This window comes from Rattus norvegicus, chromosome 7, assembly GCF_036323735.1.
Source record: "Rattus norvegicus strain BN/NHsdMcwi chromosome 7, GRCr8, whole genome shotgun sequence".
Lineage (NCBI taxonomy): Eukaryota > Metazoa > Chordata > Mammalia > Rodentia > Muridae > Rattus > Rattus norvegicus.
This window is the reverse complement of record NC_086025.1, coordinates 128,827,253-128,848,973: the sequence shown is the minus strand read 5'-3', so window position 1 is coordinate 128,848,973 and position 21,721 is coordinate 128,827,253. Positions and strand designations below refer to the sequence as shown.

At 44.9% G+C, this 21,721-nt stretch overlaps 1 protein-coding gene across 4 annotated transcripts in view; it reads right to left on the bottom strand.

Annotated features, from left to right (window-relative positions):
- The window catches only part of Ano6 (anoctamin 6), a 179,964-nt gene that overhangs the window by 143,832 nt on the left and 14,411 nt on the right, over positions 1 to 21,721 (bottom strand). The gene's annotated exons all lie outside the window — the stretch shown is intronic.

Genomic DNA, 21,721 nt, shown 5'->3' with positions numbered 1-21,721 from the left:
ACACCATAGAGTTGAACATTCCTGGGCAACCGCCACACGCCCATGCCAAGGTTGAAGAAGAACCCGTCGCAAGCTCAGGCCTTCACATTCTGAATGCCAGCCCATTCTCCCACAACATGCCGTGGTTCCCTGTAAAACTGCTGGGGATATCTGCCTGCCTTTGTGTTATCTCTTGAGGAAACAGCTAGTCAGTACTTTAAATATCCTATCAAACAGAAGAAATAAGGCAACACTTACACCCTCCTCAGCCCCTCCTCCAAGAGACACCATTTCCTTCTCTCCTTCAAGTAGGTCCCTGTCCGGCGATCCCACAGCACTTACTACCCGTGATGTCCCATGCCCCTCTCCCTCTGTCAGGACTGTGAGGAACATGGAGGGCATGGTCAGCAGCTAAATCATGTTAGATTTTCAGCTTCTAGTAAAATCCCCACTCAAGAGGAAAACACTCCACTTGTAAACAAACACAAATCAGACACTTTTAATACACGTGTCCTCACGTTCAACCTGCTGGGACGAGTGATGTCGAGACAGATCTTAAAGGAGCAATGGCAATAACCCAGACACGAGGATGGACAGCTAGAGCAGGCAGGAGCCGGCCTGAACAAGGGACACAGTACTTCAAAAGTCAGACAGAAGGTTCGGAGCTGAGAGTCGAGAGTTAAAGAGGGAGGAAGCAAGGGAATCATGGGATGAAACAGAACGGGAATTTATCCTCCGGACGATGGCTTTTCCTGTTTCTTGATGGTACTTAGTAAAGTAAAGGAAAGAATAAATAAACGATCCCTGTACACAGGTCATCACTAGCACTGGCCTTTCATCTTTATATTCTTTATAAACATGTGCATGGGACCAGTTGTGTCTCAATTTTACTAAAATGTCTTATGTTTACTACGTACCAGACCCTGTGCTGAATATGAAACTGTTCAGGGACTACTATTAATCATGATCCTTTTGAAAGACAATTATGGTTTTACCACAACCATGACCAAGGCAACTCTTATAAGGACAACATTTCATTGGGGCTGGCTTACAGGTTCAGAGGTTCAGTCCATTATCATCAAGGCGGGAACATGGCAGCATCTAGGCAGGCATGGTGCAGGAGGAGCTGAGTTCTACATCTTCATCTGAAGGCTGCTAGGAGAAGACTAGCTTCCAGTCAGCTAGGATGAGGGTCTTATAGACCACACCCACAGTGACACACCTACTCCAACAAGGCCATAACTCCTAGTAGTGCCACTCCCTGGACTGAGTATATACAAACCATCACATTCTACTCTCTGGTCACCATAGGCTTCTTCAAACATATGAGTCTATGGGGGCTATAACTAAATATAGCACAATGCAAAATACATTTAGTCCAACTTCCTAAGTCCCTATTGTCTATAGTAGACTCAACAATGTTAAAAGTCCAAAGTTCAAAGTCTCTCCTGAGATTCATCCACTCACTTAACTGTAATACCCAAAGCAAGACAGGAAACCAGCTACCCAAACTCCAGACTCTGCGTCTCCATGTCTAATGGCAAAGCCGTCTTCAGATCTCCTTTTTCATCTTTGATGACTGCAACAAACTTCTTTCTCCTGCGCTGGTTCCACTCCCTGTTAGCAGTTTTCCTCAGCAGAGAGCCCAAGGCTCTGACATCTGGAACATCTTGGGGTCTCCGAGGCAGTTTCTTGTTTCAATGTCAGGAATCCACACATGGTCTTCTGGGCTCCTCCACAGGGCTGTCATCACTTCTCCAGCTCTGCCCTCTGTAGCTCTCAGGTTGATCCACTCTCCACTGCTGCTGCTGTTCTTGGTGGTCATCCCATGGTCCTGGCATCTCCAATCCACTGGGGTCTTCTGCTGCAACTGGGCTTCACCAATAGCCTTTCACAGGCTCTCTTCATGGTGCCAAACCTCAACTCCTTTGCCTGACCCCTTCAGTCCTGGGCCATCAATTGCAACTGAGGCTGCACCTTCACCAATGGCCTTCCCTGGCCTCTCACAGTGCCAAGCCTCAGCCCCTCTGCATGACCCCTTCATGCCTTCAAAACCAGTAACACCTGGGTGACTCTTACACATTACCAAGTCCAGCTGCAGCATGAGGTGCAACCTTGGCCATCTCTGGAACACAGCTTCTTTGTGCTCTCAAAAAACACTTCCCAGGTTTCACCTCAGTGATACTGGTCTCTTCTTAATCACAGCTAATTTCTTAGCTCTACTTAACCACCTATTTGTCCCAGTAGTTTCTTCTATTCTGGACTCTAACATGGCTGAAGCTGCCAAGTTCTGCTGCTTGCAGGAGCTGGAACATGGCCCCCTTGTTCTATTACATCATCACCAGCTTTCTGTTTTCCAACTCCCTCACTGCCTAAGCTTGGCTGTTGTGGAACTTGCTCTGCAGACTGACTTTGAACTCAGAGATCTGCATGCCTGTTTCCTGAGATTCAAGTTGTGCACCACCACGCCTGGATCTAACTTAGCTGGATAGAATCTTGTCCCAAATTCCCTCTCCCTTAATTTGTTATCTCCTTGAACACAGGATTTAGCTCCATTTCACTTCCTGGCTCCCCTTTAATACTCACACCATATATTTTATATTTTTCCTGTTTAAGCTTGCTACGCTTGTTTAAACTGCTCTTCACGAAACTTAACCAGAGAACAAAATCTATGATGGGAATTATTGAGAGTTCCTTTGTCACTGCAATCAATCTGAGTCTGTTCACCTTAGCCTCAGACAGACTCTTCAGACAAGGGCAAAAGTAACCACATTCTTCACCAAAATACTACAAAAGCAGTCTCTAGGCCACATATTGGAATTCCCTACTGAAACCTCTTGGGCCAGGTCCAAACAATTCAGATCACTCTCAGTAGCAAAGCCTTCCATATTCCTACTAGGATAGCCCATTAAGCCCCATTTAAAGCATTCTGCTGCTTGCCAAATCCAAAGTCCCAAAATCCACATTCTTCCAAACAAAAACATGGTACAGGCCTATCACAGCAACACCCCACTCCTGGTACCACCTTCTCTGTCTTAGGGTTTTACTACTGTGGACACCATGACCAAGACAACTATTATAAGGACAACATTTCATTGGGGCTGGCTTACAGTTTCAGAGGTTCAGTCCAGTATCATCAAGGTGGGAACATGGCAGCATCCAGGCAGGCCTGGTATGGGAGGAGCTGAGAGTTCTACATCTTCATGTGAAGGTTGCTAACAGAATACTGGCTTCCAGGCAGCTATGAGGAGGAGGGTCTTAAAGCCCATACCCACAGTGACACACTTACTCCAACACAGCCACAACTAATAGTGCCATTCCTTGAGACAAGAATATACAAACCATCACAATGGATGAAGGGCACTAAGACCACACAACTCACATGCAGCTGAGCCAAGCAGAGTTCAACAGTGTTTTCATTTCAATACTCCATTTCTATTTTTTAATTTTCACTTGCTTGATTTACAGAAAAAAATTAATTTATTTTTCCAGCTTTCCAAGATATGTCCCTTTGGGACCCTGACTAATATGATAATAACCCTAGGACTGAGCTCTTGTTTACATCATTCTCCCACACAGGTCTGTTCACGTTCTCAGGACAGTCCATCATTCTCCTCAGGAAAGACCTGGAGGGTGACACGTCATACACTTGCTCTGGGCAGATAAATCTGAAAATGGAGTGGAGAAGGGTGCATTTTGGAAGACTGGGTCGGCAAAATGAGATGCAAACCAAGATATGGTCCCACTGCAGGCCTGGAAACCTGTGGTTGCTGGGAGCGAGCCAGGAACCCTGGCTGAGAAACCAGAGAAGGCAGAATTAAAGGCATCTGGTGTTCCACCACCGAGAGCACAAAGAGGAAGTGAGGGTATGAGGAGGAAGAGGAAAGGGGACATTGTGAGTGGACAATCGATGCCTTTCAAAAGGAGAGAGAGAGAAGCAGGGGGGACGTGACCTTCCAGGTGTGGCTAAAGAAGGGAAAGTAGCAGGCTCCACTGTGAGCGGTTAATCGCCAAATGCATATCAGACGCTTGGGATCATGGGATAGAAGGAATTGGGGCCACAGAAGGAGAACAGAGAGGGAGTCATGATGTACATAGCATAGCATTGCCCCTGAAGAGTAGGCATTGTAGAACCAGGGCAGATAGGGCACAAATTCAGTTTGAATTAAGTCAGTGACGCAGAGAAAGGAGAAAGGCCAACCAAGAGGAGAAACAGACTCATGACCCTCTTGAGCCTGTTCTACTCTTGAACTTCCCAAAATGAATATTTTTTTTTACATAATTTGGAGGTCAGTCAGTTCATTTAAAACAGAGAACTAATCACATAAATTTCACGACGAGGTAGGAATTTACATCTCCGGGCCGCCTCTAGGAGCTTTAACCACCAGACTCATGGATCCAGTGATTAATATTCAGTAGGGAAGGAATTTATAGTCGTGTGCCTGTCACTCAAACGTGAAACGTTTCCTGCTCCGTGCACCCAATAATACCTGAATATATTTCCTGTTTAAAATACATTTATGAATAATTTTATAAGTTTTCTAGCAAGAATGATAATAGAACAATCTATTTCCACTGTTACATGTAACAAACAAAAGAGAACTAAATGGTTCAGTTAATCAAGGAATTTAATATGCTTAATAATAAATATCAAAGTCATTACTTTGGCTATTTTAAAGGGCGGCTGAGGTCAAAAGATGATTATAACAGCTAGCATTTGTACCCACATTTATCTTCTCTCCTTGAGTTTACAGAGCCAACTTCCTAGATTCACAAATTTGCTTCACTACATTAGAGCGCTGGAAATCAAATTTGTTTTTCTTGATTTATATGCAGGCAGTCATAATAAGATTCTGTAATGATTAACAGAATCAACAACCAAGCCAGTGGAAAAACACAGCCTATCTGAGGTAACCGTGCAACAGACAGACAGACGGATATGAAAATAAATTATCCAAAATGCCTTAGGAAAATGTGGTCCAGAGTCTGAAATGACCACCGTGTGGTTTTTAATGAGGCTAGAGACACAGTACACGGTGATCCTTTATCTTTGGTGTGTGTGTGTGTGTGTGTGTGTGTGTGTGTGTGTGTGTGTGTGTATGTGTGTGTGCATATGTGTGTGCATGCATACGTGTGTGCGTGTGTGTGTGTGTGTGTGTACAGGCATGTATGCATGGGCACACGTGTCAGATACACAATCAACTTCATGACACCATGATCATACACTGACCGGTGATAACATCAAGTTCACAAGAAGGAAACACCCAGAGACAGATGGAGTCATCCAGGACTATCTCGATCCCAGTATCTCCTCTTAACAAATACTGCCATTAAAGTCACATGGTCTGGGCTTAGCCTTTTCGCAGCTACCTTATTGTCTCAACTTATGGGCGTTCTCAGTTTGCGATTCGTTTCTCTGTGGTTTTGTTTTGCTTTTGTGTTTTTGAGACCCTGCCTCGGAAACCCAGACGAGCCTCCAACGCATCCATCACCACCTGGCTGGTTTTGCTGTTCTGTTCTTCCGAATGGATCTTCCCAAACTAAGAAGCCTATGATTCCAAGGTATCTCCTTTACAGGTAACACCCAAGGAGCAGTAACCATGGCAACCTCCTCCATCCCAATCCTGCTTTTCCTGAAGGAAAGATACCCAAGACAGAGGACAAAGCTGCAGTGAGCACCCAGTCTCCTCTTAAGTGGAAAGGTGACCAGGGTTACAGGTGACCAGGGTTACAGGTGACCCGCAGATTAAGTGTGCAAAGCTAAAATGAAAAAAGAGAAGGGAGGCAAGGGATGGGATGGCACGCATAAGTTACAGGGACAGGTAGGCTTCCCTAACAAATAAGATATTGTGACAATCTAAACATGTGAAAGTGCTGGTGGCTTGACTTGATAGCATCCGCAAATACAAGAGATACATTTTACATGGAGGGGCTTTAAGTAAAACCAAGCTTATTCTCAATTTTAAAATAAAAAAGTCAAACGTTAAGTCAAATCTGGAACTTTTTTTTTTTTTAAAGAAAAACTCTGATTGTTTCATGACCTGCCATTCAGAGGAAAACACGTAATAAAACGCCTACGGCAGGGAATCCCCACTTTCAGGCATTCAAACATACGCATGCAGAATCCAGGCCTCCACCTCATCGCTGGCTGGTTGGTGGGTCTTAGGTTTTCAACTGTAATTTGGGGAGTGTTTTTCACACTTCGTTTAACAACAGGTCTTCTGGTAAAAAGGTTAAACACAACAGCCTCTACCAAAGTGTCATAAACCGAAGTTTGATAAACAGCAGAATTATGTGGATGTGGAAGCAAATACCTGTAATCCTGGCTCTTGGGAGGCAGAGGCAAGGGAGAGGCAGGAGTTCAAGGGTAGCCTCAGTTATATGGAGGTCTGTCTCGGGAAAAATAATAAAAGACAAAAATACAACAACAACAACAACAACAAATAATAATAATAATATACTTACATTGCTTTTGTAAAATCAAACTTAAAATATGAGAATAAAAATTGGTTCTTGGACTGGAGAGACACATGCTCAGTGAGTAGACTGCCTTGCTGACAAATCTGACTACCTGAGTTTGTTCCCCAGGAACCTCAGGGTGGAAATAGAACGCACTCCTAAAGGCTATCCTCTGACCTCCACATGTGTGCACTGTGGCAAGCATGTACGCATGCCAAAATAAATAAATGTATTTTAATAAAAAATACATTTTTTCAATAAATAACTACTAAACAGGATATATGCATACCTGTATGTGGATATTTATCTCCATATACATGCATATACATACATACACATACATACATATACATATATATGTATACCTATCCATACATATGTTCTGTAGTTCTAACAAGCAGTTAGTAGTACTTATAACACCTGCAGCAAACTGACTACTCCCAGGCAGCCCAGCCTGCTGGGAAAGGTCCAGTGGTAGCCACCATGGACTCAGAAACAAGAGGTTCTACGTTCAAATGCCAGATCAGCCCCTCTTAAGTTATGTGATCTTGGCACGTTACCCGTTCAGTGCCTCAGCTTTTGTGACTGCGAAAAGAGATCACAGTGGTAGCCGTCCACCGAGACCCTTGTGAGGAATCACTGAGAAGCGTACCCAGAAACCCAGCGCATGGTTCATAACATAAGGACTGGATCACAGTGGTATTCTTACAATCGTCATCATTATTACTAGTATAATTATGACCCATCTTACGGGGACTGATTGAAACAAAACCCAACTCAGGTCTGTGCGTTCCAGCCCAAGTATTAATCAGCTGGTCATATTATTCCATATCTCTGTGTAGACCATGATTACAATCTAAGGCCAATTATGATTAGTCAAAGGCCAGTGAAGGGGAGAAATAGGGCTGGGTGTGGGTCTCCTGCCCCAAGATAAAATTCCTTCTTAGTGATCTCTGTGGCTCTCAGTACACTGCCACCACGCATACAAAGAAGGACCCGAGAAAAATACCCCTCCCAAGTTCCCCCAGGGACCGCAGGTGGAGGAAAAGAGTCAAAACCTCCAGTTTCTCTTGTTTGCTGGTCTTGAGTCTCTGGTCAGTAAAAGCACAGGAAAGATGCTCTTCACTGAGCCAAAGCCATGGATCCCCAGCAGTCAGACATCACCTAGCAACATTATGGACACTCAAATCCGTGATTTGACTCCACACAGCGTTTGCACGTGACCTGTCGAATCTTACACTGTAAATCTGGAGCCCACTGACAGCCAAGGCACCTGAAAGGCTATGTAAGCAGCTGTGGTGCTGTGACAGAAGAGGGCACCTGCTTGTGTCACAGCCCTTCTCAGATCTTTGGTTGAATGCAAGAATGGAGACACAGCAGATACAGAGGGGTAACTACCCTTCCTCCCCTGGCAATAATGACTAACATCCTCCCCACCCCACCCCTACCCCAACCCCTTCTTCAGCCACCTGCAGAAGGTATACATGACTGTATTACAAATCCCAGGTTTTTTTTTTGGAGCTGAGGACCGATCCCAGGGCCTTGCGCTTACTAGGCAAGAGCTCTACCACTGAGCTAAATCCCCAACCCCCCCCCCCTTTTTTTTAATATTATACTGGCGAAGGCACAGAGCTCCAGTTCTGAACTGTTCTTTTCTTTTTTGTTTTGTTTTTTTTCTTTTTTTCGGAGCTGGGGACCGAACCCAGGGCCTTTGCGCTCGCTAGGCAAGCGCTCTACCACTGAGCTAAATCCCCAACCCCACAAATCCCAGGTTTTAGAATCTCCCGGTAACCTTCCTCTCCCTGGTTCTTCAAACTCCAGTGCAAAGGTTGGCCCTGATGGCCTTCTTTCTAGCTAGCATCTGTCAACGCTCTCCTTCAGAAGAGAACCCTTTGGAAGAGCTTTGGCAAATCTAAAGCATAAATCAACACACCCTAGCCTCTACACCGGGCGTTATCAATGGACAGTTAAAAGGGAGGACTCTCAGACATGCAATCTAATCTAAATTCCAAAGTTTACTGACAAGGGAGCTAGGATATTGGTGATCATGCAGAACAAGAATAATACCTGACTCAAAGCAACCTAAGACGTTTATAGAACTTGGGCAGAGCTCCGTAATTATGTATCTTCCTGCTTTCAGACCTTAAGTCCTACTGAGTGAATTTATTCATTTAAATCCGGGTTCTTGATGGCATCTCGTATCATCCAACTTGTGCAGCCCTAAGGCTCACACTTGGAGGCTCTCATCTTCGGTGCCTCTTCCCCAGACTCCGATTTTTCACCGTTGTTATTAATGACACTGAGACGTAGCTCTCGAATTGTTCCAAGCGATGAGTAATTCTCTATGTTTGGGATCTGGACTTTATTTTCTCTGCCTACGACGGGATTAGCAGCAGCAAGGGCTCGGAGGGAGATTGAAAATCAAGGTCTGGACTCCTGTTGGCATCAAATGAGAGAGCCTGGCGGGGAGCGACACGATGAAGCAAATCATTAAAATTACATTTATTTTCCTAAGATGCGACGTCCTCCTACCTGCTGTAGAGAGATACTCCAGCATTATATGTGTAACAGACTGAGTAATATGTAAATTTATGCCAGGATTGGTGATGTAGGAAACAGGAGAATTGGGAGTTGAAGACCAGCTTTGGCTACAGAGGGAAATTAACTCAAAAAAAAAAAAAAATCTTTTAATTCTGTAGCCTCGATTCTTGTGTTAGGAATAGATTCCATCCATCATTAAAGCAGCCGAGGGGAGGGGGCAGGGGCACAAAGCTACGGTCTATAACATGTCATGAAATGCAGGGGAGGGCATGCACAGTGGTCAGACCTCCCACGGCTGTAAGCAGAATATTCCCATGTAGAAAGCCAGCATGCATTCTGATGATCGGTGCCCTTGCTCTAGTGACCACTGAATAGGCTTTATTTTACTTAAAAAACCCAATGTTGACGGACGTTAGGCTCCATCAAACGTTCCTTTCTCTGAACATTCCTGTTTATTCCAGGGACAGATGCGATTTGCGGTAACTGAAGGAAGGTGACACTGAACAGCTGGAATTACCCATGCTCCCCCGCTCCCAACCCAACATGTGAGGGTCTTAATGTACGCCCAGCTCTCAACAGAGCAGACGTGTTCCACAGGACAAGGAGAGATGTTGCAGTCTTGAAAATAAACAGACACTCTCACTAACACAACGTCACGTCACGTCACGTCACGTTCTACATCCAGAATACGCAAGAAAACTTCGATGGTAATTCTGCTCCTCGAGGGAAGCCGAAATCGGAGACATCGACACCCAAAGTGAGTGAGGAAGCATGGCATTCTCCTGCCATGTGACGGTTTCCACAATTCCAAGAGAGACCATGTATTAAAGACGTTAAAAAAAAAAATCATAACCTGGCTAGTTTGTTCCTCGGGGTCGGCATTTATCCACATATCCACTTTTAAGTATGCTGGCGACTAAATCGTCCTATGCAAAATACAATAATGAAACGAAACACAAAAACGAACACAGATGTCTGCTGCGGTTTGAATCTGCAGTGTCCCCACGGGCTCATCTTTGAAGCCTCCAGTGCTATTCTGTGTGGAACTTCAGGAATAAGAACGATAGAAGCAGGCTACTAGGAGCAAACCCTTGAAGGGTTATCCCTGCCCCCGGTCATGGCCTCTGCCTTCCTGGTCTGTATCATGTGATCAGTTGCCAGCATCTGCTCCTGTGGTGGAAGACAGAGTCACCCCGCCTGAAGCCATGCTGCCATTTCCTCCTTACCAGAAGAACTGAAACAACATCTCTGAAACTGTGAGCCAAGAGAAACCTTTCACCCACTGGCGTATCTGTCAGATATTTTGGCCATGCAGAAAGCCAGAACACCTCACAGAACACTGGACTTCTACATCCGAACTGTTAGCTCTGAACCTCAGAAAACCGTGAGAATTATTTTGGCTCAACAGAAGAAGAGTCAATGATTCCCCCCAAATTCAAAGTGTTATGGGCACTTATGCATGTCACGCTATGAATTTTTATCCACTCCACGATGTAATGTGTGTCGAAAGAGAACCCTGACGGGCACCCAATTTTCAGTACGGGTCCTGCCAAAAAGGCAATGGTAACTCATCGTGAAATGGTTGTTTAAAAAGCTCTAATCTTCAGAAATGTAGATTTTTGTATTAAGAATGTTCTGGGAGGGGCTGGGGATTTAGCTCAGTGGTAGAGTGCTTACCTAGGAAGCGCAAGGCCCTGGGTTCGGTTCCCAGCTCCGAAAAAAAAAGAACCAAAAAAAAAAAAAAAAAAGAATGTTCTGGGCACCATGAGACTATTCACATAAACAATTCCTTAAACCATTTATCTATCTCCTGTTATGGCCAAAGTAAATATAGGTCTCCAGGAAAAAATTAATTCAAAGCATTTCTTTTAACTTCAAAGTATGGAGACAGAAGTTGCTGGGTTCCAATCTATAAACCTCTCTTAGCTTTCTACCTGACGAATTGATCTTCCTGAGGGTCTGAGCTTGCCTACACGCAGCAAATGACAAAGTTAGTAAAGTGTTCTGGGTCCTTCGTCCCATGGGAAGCCCTTGGTTTGTGTCTGTCTGTCTGTGATGGGGTCTAAGTTAGTCTCCAAGATTCTCCTGCCTCTGCCTCTCAAGTGCTAGGACTAAAGGCATGTACCACACACCCAGCCCCAAGGAAGGCCCACGGAAAGTTCTCCCGAACGCTATTTCTCAGGATCACAATGTACTTTATTTCATTTTTGCTTTGCTTTGTTTGAGATGGTACCTCCCATAACTCAGGCTGGCCTCAAACTCAGTGGGGAGCTGAGCTTTCGTTCCTGACCCTCTCCCACTCCCAAGTGTAGGAGTTACAGGTACACACCACCATGTCCAGCCTTGATAGTTTCCATGCTCATAAAGCAACAAAGCCTTCGTGCTTAGACAGTGATTAAAGGACTCCTAAGGTACGGTCTGACTAAAATACAAGTTTGAAACACTAAACGAATAATCCAAGATGGCGGAATGGTCAAGGAAGAAGGGATGGAGAACAGAGTATTAATTCTGATCATTAGCGTTCTCTCATCAAGTGCAGGCATCGTGGTAATGGCCAGCCCTGCAAGGCATAGCCGTTGCAGTAATAGTGGCATCACAGGTATGGAGGTTACCAACCACATCCTCATTGATTTAAGGCCCCTTAGACAGAAGGAATCCAAGCCTGGTACTGTAAATCTGCCTGAAGAACTCAGGACTGAGGAGTCTACTACTATTGCTTTGCTAGAGTAACAAAACTCTAAAACCCTCCCTCTCTACTCACACATTAGAGTACAACTCGGAAGGAGGAGACGGAAAAGTCAGGAGTTCAAGGCCATCCTCAGTTAAATGGTAAGTTCAAAACCAGCCTGAACTATCCTTGCCTTTAAAAAAGAGAAGGGGCAGGCTGGAGAGATGTCTCAGAGGCTAAGAGCACTGTGTGCTCTTTCAGGGGTCCTGAGTTCAAGTCCCAGCAACCACACAGAACCATCTATAATCAGATCTAGTGCCCTCTTCTGGCCTGCAGGCATAGCATACATGCAGGCAGAAAGCTGTATGATGTATATATAATAAATAAATTTAAAGAGAGAGAGGGAGAGAGGGAGAGAGGGAGGGAGGACAAGAGAGGGAGGGAGGGAAGGAGAGAGGGAGAGAGAGGGCGCTGAGCATAAGTGGATATCCTGTAGCAGCATACTCATTCAGTGATCACAATGTGGATCCTGAGTAGGACAGGAACTCACTCAGACAGTGGTGAATGCAGACTCTTGGGAGGCAACTTCAGGAAGACAGCTCATTTTAAATGGGGTGGGGGGTGGGGGGTGGGGGGTGGGGGAGATGCCTCATTTGCATAAGAGGCATGACTTTATAAAGGAAGAGGAAGTTTAACTTGGCTATATGACTTTCTCTGGTGAGGCACAGAGAACACACTACTAGGACACACAGGCCTAGGGCTGGGGAGAGCGATCCTACTCCTTGCTGATCTCAGGAACAGACTTGCTGGGTTTGGACACCCCTTGACCCCACTCTTGCTCCCACAACCCCCACATCCACCCATCCCTGGCCCCATAGAGGATAAAAATATAAATCTTTGAAAAGACAGGGGCTGAAATACTCCAGGACCACTTGACCTGCCAATGGATCGGTTCTTGTAAACACTGATTTTCAGCTGTTCAGCAGTACGGTTCTAACCCTCTCAAAGGTATTTCTTGAATTTGCAAGCATTTATTGCTCGCAGAATATTTAATAGACCAAAAAAGACAGACTGTAATCCAAAGAAATAAATATCTCCGAAGGATTACTCAAAACCAAACAGAGTACAGCCTGAAACTATCTGTGAATATTTCATGAGCATGACAAGATGGGGAAATGCCCTGAGGGAGAGTACTCTCAGACAATGTGTTGTTTTTTTAATTATGCATATTGGGGTTCTGCTTTTTTGATATGGAAACTGAGTTTTGGTTCAAACCACATTATTGTATTTACAAGGCCTCTCAGGTCTACAATGACACACAGCAGTTGGGACAATTCCCCATATCAGCCTGCAATTACGTGCTTCAAAGCAGGGTCACGTCGACTCTGTCATTTATCTTTCCCAGAAGCCCTCCATGGTGCCGCTGGCAGAGATGATGATGATTTTTAGAGGAAGTGAGGGCCTGAGAGGCGTGAACACCACAGCAAGGCTGCCTGCCATGCCTGAGAGGGGCCATCTGACTAGAGAAACAGCTTTGACTCCAGCAACACTTTCCCTTTCAGAAGGTTCTGGTGGGACACGTGACCTGCAATGAATTGTAAGTTTGATACAATAGCAAACTGATGTAACACTGTGTCTCGGCTCTGTGTCTCGGCTCTGTGTGAGGCTCCCCCTCCATAACCTTCAGGCCAATTAACTCCCAACCCTACTTCCATTTTGATTTCCTAAAAAGCTCTTGTTTTCACACATCCTTTTCCCTCGCCCCTGAAGCCTTTATAAACACAGAAGGAAATGCAGTCTTGTGCCTGTACATGTTTCTTAGGGAAGTGGCAAGACCGTGACACAGAAGTCCAGGGTGACTCTGTCTGTCAGTTCCCTCATCCATCAAACCGACCTCCTCCCAACTTCATACGCCTACCCTAAGAAGATGTGTGCCCTAACTGAGCCACAGGGATACCCAATGAAGCCAGGTCCAATCCTACCAATGTCAGGAAAGGAAGTAACCTCATATCAGTCTTCATCCACTGTTGGCTTTTTCCTCTTGTTAATTCATTACACTGTCCACCTAGCTTTCCACTCAGGGAGAGCGCAGAACTGTCAAGCCGGCCAAATAAATTTAATAGAATAATAGAAATAAGATAATGTACATTTAAAAATAAAATTTAAGCTGGGCACGGTGGCATAGGCCAGTCACGTTAGCACTCAAAGAGGTACAAGAGGAGGATTGGGAATTTAAGGGCAGTTTACAGTACATAATAAGTTTGAGGCCAGATTGGGCTGCATGAGACCTCGGTCTCAAAGAAACAAAATTGAAATAAAATTACTAAGATGCTAGGATATTAGCTAATCAAGTAGTTATACTGATCTTGTTTCTTTATGCTTAAGAGAGAGAGAGAGAGAGAGAGAGAGAGAGAGAGATAGATGGGTGGATGAATGGATGGATGAATGGACAGACGGACCAAACAGACAGACAGAGAGACTAACTGTATCCTCCCCAACTTCATATCCTGAAATCCTGGCTGTCAACCTGATGCTATTCCCGGGACTCTGGAAAGTAATTAGGGTTGGATGAGATCAGGAAGGTGAGGCTCACCATGGGATTAATGTTCATCAGAAGTGGCCATTGTAAGCCGAGGTTAGAGCTCATAGCAGAAACGTTGCACCCTCTGCTCACAACCCCAGCCTTTTTGGAACACAAGCTCCAGTGTTGGGCTAAAGGACAGACTTCCTCACAAAGACAGAACTGAACCAGGTGACATCATCTAGTCTACATCAGGCCAACCACTGCCCTGTTTACATTTAAGCACTCTTAAGCAAACAAAGTCTACATCTGGGGGATCACTAAGTGCTTAATTAACTTATAAGAGCCAACTCCCCAAACCTACCGTGACTACCTGTCTATCGGCCTCCACATTAGCATAGGCTTCTCAGTTTCTCCTCAAAGGCCTAAGGACTTCGGCTCCACTGCCCTCTCCTCCCTGTGGCAGTGTTTGCTTTGACTTGAATTCTCAAATATGGAAGTATTTCAAGCACTCCGTTGACCCAGGTTAGAAAAATCCTGAAGAACTCCAAAAGGATTAAACTGGGAAAGTGCAAGAAACCCAAAAAACCACAAAACAAACTTCCCCTGGGTTTTAGTCACTCGCTGGTTTCAAAGAGGGTTGCTGGCGGATGGTCCTGATCAGAATCGTTTATTGCAGAAGGTAAATGAATAGATTCATTTTAATTCACTCCTACTACAGCATTAAGAACAGTGAGCCCCAGTACTCACTGAGTGAAGTCGCCAGAGGAATAAAAATCAATTAAAGATGTACCATGTGCCTACACTCAGACAGACTCAGGAATTCAGTGCTTTAAGCTAATTTCCCTCTTGGTATTTCCAGACCCTAGCTCAGTCACACAAGTAACACTTATTAGCAGTATTAATGCAGCATATGCTATCACTGTCAACGTAATAATCTTGGGCTTTCGTTTTTACTAAAATGTCAGTCTGACTTCTGCAATCGCACCCAAGAGGGTCTACGGAAAATTATAATTAACGGATCCATTCTATAGGCAGTGTAATTAGCTGTGAGCCCATTCAATGAATGGGTATAATTAAGGTATTTTATATATCAGAATAGTTTCTTTTGAAACCAGGAGATTTACATTATCAGGCCAATATAAACAGCCACTCACCCCAGGTTCTACCACTATAGGCTGTACGATCTCATTTCACCCTCACAGAAAGAAATATGAAGACCCAGCAACTTGCCAAGGTTGGAAAGTCAGTGTGTAGCAAGGTCATTACTTTAATTCAGAAATTTCTACATCAGAAAAGCCTCCTAATGAGCCTTCCCCACTGCTTCATGCTGGACAGAAATCTGAAAAACATTTGCCAGAAGGACAATAAAAGAGCAGATTAATGCTAGGAAGGTATTTTTCTATAAAAGAGCACTAACAATAACTCAAGGAAGACGGAGGGGAAAAAAATCAATTTAAACTTTGTTTTTAATATGACAAATCAATGAAAAAAATGTTTTGCTTCTGATTTTTATATTAAAAACCAAACAGCATATTAAAAATTGCATGGCAGTAGATTGAAACAGCAGACGACTTCACTACAAGATGCCACAAAGCTTCGAAAGAAATAATCTCATTCCCGACGGAATGAGAAATATTCCCATTTCCAACTGTGGCTGGAGTGGCCCTTCTACTGCTATGTAGGAATACTGACTGACACCTACCCACAAAGGGGGTCTGGAGAACCATCTATGGTCCCGAAAGAACCACTTGCTGGGCACCTAAGGACAGAAGCTACCACAACTCTCTCTTTTTTTTTCCCTCATTTTTATCAGTTCTTTGAGAATTCCGTACCATGCGTTTTGATCATCCTCACCCACACTCTTTCCAGATCCACATCACTTTGTTACCCACCCAACATTACACCTTCCATTTTTTGTTAACACAAGAGTACAGTTTGCGCTGCCCACATACTCTTAGAAGTGTGACCTTTACAAGGGGGTAGATGAACCATCAGAAGCCACACCCTCCCTTTAAAAAAAAAAAAAGGAGTATTCATCTAGCAGCTGCTGATACCTGCTGTCTGCACACACCTCTGCCCTTCGTGCTGGAATTGTATCTGGCCTTCCAGCGCGCCGGGCTTGTGCAGGCTGTCTCAACTGCTCTAAATTCCATATGCACGACTCCCTGATGTGTCCAGAAAACACTGTTATATTGTAGCCACCCGCCACCTCCAGCTCATACAATCTTTCTGTCCCTTCTTCCAGAATGACCCCCGATCCCTGGGGGGAGGGGTGTGTGTGATAAAGATGTCCCATAAGGCCATGCACCCTGCGCTGTCCTATTCTCTGCACCCCGAGCTTGTGGATCTCTAAGTTAATTACCATCTTCCGCAAACGGAAGAGCTTCTCTGGTGAGAGTTGGAAGATGCACTGGATCTGGAGGTGTACGGAGAAGCCATCAGTTTCAATATTGTGGCCATTTAACAAAGTCACAGTAACTGGATCTAACCTGAGACCTGTCAGGGGACAGGTGCATGCCCCCGATAATGGCAGCAGGTGAGGGTGCGAAGTCACCCTTACTGCAGAGATTCAGCAGCTGGGAAACCACCAGAGCACATCCACTGCAAGTGGAGAAGAGCGCTAGAACCTTTCTGGGGAGCCGAGAGCCAGCCCGGCTCCTGAAACCAGAGTGACCACAGTCTAACAAGCCACATCCTTCAATGTCCAGGCTGGGTGTGTTTGAGCTTTCTGTGCCCAAAGGAACTGAAACACGAAGTCAACAATCAGGGAAAAAAAGAGGAAGGAATGAGGCAGGGATGTGAAAGGGCCCTCTGCCCCACACTACACAGCAACTCAAGGGCACTCGTGATGGTTCAAAACGGCTAAGGCAGCAGCACTGGAATTCAGTTTCTAAAGGCAGAATGGCTGGTTAAGAATTCCACAGTACGAAGGCTCATCTCCCCAATGTAGGGGAATGACAGGGCATTGAGGTTGGAGTGGATGGGTAGGAGTGGGAGCATCCTCACAGAAGTAGGAGGAGGGGGAAGAGGGTATGGGAGAGGGCGGAAGGGGGCAACTATAAATACATAAAATATCCAAGAAAAATAAAATAAAAAAAAAGAATTCCATGGCACTAAGCAGTCAAACCTTAATTCCTCATAATTAACTCACTATCCTAGAGAACAGGGGATATGGTCCCCTTCAGCATCAAAGGACAATTCTGGCTGTGCTTACTAGAGACTTACAAAGACCTAGAATATACATCCTAGGGGATTTGAGAGCACTTTCCCTACCCATGCAGTCCAGGGATCCTAGGTTATAAACTTCTTCATTCATCCAGAGACTGCCCCACATGGGGATCCATCCCATATACAGCCACCAAACCCAGACAATATTGTAGATGCCAAGAAGTGCATGCTGACAGGAACCTGATATAGCTGTCTCCTGAGAGGCTCTGCCAGAGCATGACAAATAGAGGCAGATGCTCACAGCCAATCATTGAACTGAGAACAGGGTCCCCAGTGAACGAGTCGGAAAAAGGACTGAAGGAGCTGAAGGGGTTTGCAACCCCATAAATAAAACACAATATCAACCAAACAGACTCCCCAGAGCTCCCATGGACGAAACTACGGACCCAAGAGAACACAGGAATGGACCTACAGCTCCATCCGCATATGTAGCAGAGGATGACCTTGTTGGGCATCAATGGGAAGAGAGGCCCTTGGTCCTGCCAAAGCTGGATGTCCCAGTATAGAGGAATGTCAGGGCAGGGCGGTGGGAGGGAGTGGATGGGTGGGTGAGGGAGCACCCTCACAGAAGCGGGGTGGGGGGGTTGGGGGGTGGGAGAGATAATGGGTTTCTGGAAGGAAAACCAGGAAACGGGATAACATTTAAAATGTAAATAAAAAATGCAATTAAAAAAAATAAACTTCCTCATAATACTACCCAGGCTTCATCAATGAAGAAAACAGAATTGAGGCAGAGAGCAATCTCTTGATCACTTTCTTTAAAGTGCCTTTACTATCCTAAAATTTCTGAGTCTCCTCAGGGACAGTTGGCAACTGTATGTGTACATGTAACCCCAGAACTGGAGAGGCTAAGGCAAGAAGTGTTATAGCTTAAGGCCAGCCTGGGCTACATAGCGATATTCTGTCTCCAACGAGGGGGGAAAAGACAGCTCTGATGAGACCAAAATGGAGGAAACTGATAGACGTAGAAAACCTAAGCTCTTTACTGCGGCCTACCGCGGCGGGTCAATGCCACAAACTCAGTCTCATTTAAAGTTTAGAATGCAAAGCCCACAGGACTCCAATAGACAAATGTATTTAGACTGCAAAAGAGAACTCCAAAGCAATCTAGAATAGCCATTACCCAAATAATATCTCATTACAGGGGATGCAGTGGCCAATGACTTATTTCACAGCAGAAATCACGGGTGAGGGTGTTTAACGGTTGTGCGTAGAAACCTAACTAATGTACAGTCAGCTTTCTCTGCCCTCCGGATCTACAGCTAGAGTTTCAACCAACCTCAGACTGAAAACTTACAAAGCTTGCCCCTACTGAGTGCTGAGCGTGTATTTCTCCTCTGAAGACTTAACCCTAAGGAGTATGGCGTTATCACTGAAACAGCAAGGAGAGGTACTAACAGTCTTTCCAGTGTACTTGGTCCCACAATACAGAACTGACTTATAGTATACTGTAGGTTATATGAAAACACCTACATAAAGGACCTGAATACCTGAGGACTTTGATATCTAGATAAAGCTAATACTCCACAGATAACAAGGGATAATACACAGATTAAAAATCAACAGATATAAACATTATTCAAAAGAATATAAAAACTGACATACTTTTTTAAAAAACTCAGGAAGCATGCATGGTGGTTAGCTTTAACTGTCAACTGGACACGAACTAAAATCACTGGCAAGAGTCTTGATGCAGAGCAGTCTACACTGAGCTGGCCTCATGTCCGTGGGAGACTGTCTTAACTAATGCCGGAAGACCCAGTCCACTGTGGGCAGTACCATTCCCTAGGCAGTACCTTTGGTGGCATCATTCCCTAGGTGAGAAGTCCTGAGCTGTTTAAGAGCACAGAAATCAAGCTGAACACATACAAATGCATGTGTTCATTTCTCTCCACCCTTGACTCTGGACATAATATAACTAGATGTTTGGAGTTCCTGCCTTAATTCTCCCACCCCCACGATGGCCTATACTCTGGTATTATATCAGAAATAAAGTCCTTTTTTCTGCCACTAAGTTGCTTTTGGTCATGGTATTTTTATCAGAGCATCAGAAACAAATCCTGTACCCCCACCCACCACACACACACACAAACACACACACACACACACACACACACACACACACACACACACACAAACACACACATGTCCACACACAAAACCAACCCAGGTATGTTTCAGCTCTAACAGACAGGGCGAATAGCTCATTTCCCTCTCCTAAAACAAACAAGACCACTCTGCCCTTCACAGAAACTTCCCTTCAGAATCCAGGCAGGCCAGAGGAGAGACCACCTGCAAGGAAGAAGATTTGTGCCAGGGATGATTGAAGAAAGGAGGAGGGTGCCGGAGAAAAGCCACTTAGGAGAACACAGTCATCAAGCCCTGAGAGACACCTGGACCTGGTAGCTAAGGAATGGCGCCAGCCTCCATGAGGCAAAGAAAAGGTCAAGAGTCAATCACGACCCATCAGATTCAACAGTTTACTAAATAGTGCTGGTTTTGACTAAAGGGCTTTTCACAGAGACTGAGAAAATGTCTGTTTTTCATAATATGAAATACGGAAGGGAGCTTTGCAGCCATACCGATCTGGGATTAAGGCATTCACACCAAGCCACCAGCATGTCTTTTTCAATATGTCAAAATCATGCAGTTTAAGGTCACCAGGTCCAGGAGAGCTGCTTCTCAATGGACCAGTTAGCTGCCGAATCCACATTACTACCTACCTGCAGGAGGGATATGGTTTCCCCACATCCTAGAAAGCACGTGGTCTTTTTCAGGTGACCAGTTGAAGCTCAGCATCTCTCTCATATCGTACACCTTTCACCATCTTATATACAACATCTTATATACGACAGCCCTAATATGACTGAAGGACAGGGACAATAACATGACATCCGGGTAATAATCTGGACATAAGATTTCAGGTACCACCAGTGTGACAGTTAAAGAGGGGACCTGGGACCCATCATAAACTGTGGGACTGGACGGAGGGACACCAAGCCAGGCAGGCCCTATCGGGATAGGAGGCAGGTAGTAGCATCATATTGGACAGCAGTTCTAAAGACACAAACCAGAGCCAGATTGAACCGGAGGACCTCGGAGGAGGAAAAAGCATTTCCAAGAAAGGCTTATGGACACATGGGAGGCAGGCAGTAATAGAGGCTGACACTCAAGGTTATTGCTATGCTCATGGTGACTGCTGAGTTCTCCAACGATTCTCACACAGAGCCGGAATTAGTTCCTCAGACTGGGGTGTGGCCTTGCTAAGAAGTGGGAACCAAGTGCTAGCTGGAGGGGGAGTGTGGATAGGAGCCTGACTCAGGCAGTTCCTAGGCCTCCTTAACTCAGGCAGTGAATGACTAATCAGCCTTAAGAAATCATGAGTCACGAGGCAGGGAAAGCGACATCAGTGCCAAGTAACGTCTCTGAGAACTGGGAACCCTCGGGCTTGGACAAATAATACTGTGGAATCTTCTATGTGGGGCTGATGGTGAACACCGCCTCCTCCCTTGGTGTGGGTCAGTTTTAGTTTTGGGTTCTTAGAGCTCATCAGTTACCAGATGAGGCTAAGAATATCCGTCTGAAACATGCCTTAGTCAAAAAACAAAACAAAACAAAACAAAACAAAAAAAATACGGAGCCATGTCGGTGCTGACCTTTCGGAAAAATTAATTATTATACTTGACATTCTTGTGCGGAAGGAACGAACCCTCGTGCGTTTCTCCAGGGATTGCTGTCGGACCCAGCAGCCTGGTCACTCAGGGACAGCATGTGAAATGACTCTCTGAGTTTGGATTCAGACAGCAAAGCAGTTAAAATGAGTGCACTTTCCCTGTCCCCTCCTCCCCAACATAAAGTTAGTTAACTTCCTATTATAAGCAAAGGCATTGTGTGAGCTGCTGTGCATAAGATTACAAAAATAGGGGTTGGGGATTTAGCTCAGTGGTAGAGCGCTTACCTAGCAAACGCTTGCCCTGGGTTCGGTCCCCAGCTCCGGAAAAAAAAAAAAAAAAAAAAAAGATTACAAAAATAACTAAGGGGGAAAAAGAAAAAGAGAGAACGAAAGAAAAGGAAAAAAAAATTAAGAAACCTGACTTTAGATAGAATGAAAAAGTAATGTTAGGTAGCATGTTAAGATTTAACCGAAAAAGTTCTTTTCCAGATATTCTTGCAGTTCAAATACACGGAACTAACGGGAGTAGAAGCCACACATAGATTAATCCCCCCCCCCAAAAAAAAAACACCATGCAACATGAAAAGGGCCAGGTGTGAAAGATTATTACACTCTGCTTGGTTCCATTCATGTAAATTCCAACAGCTGA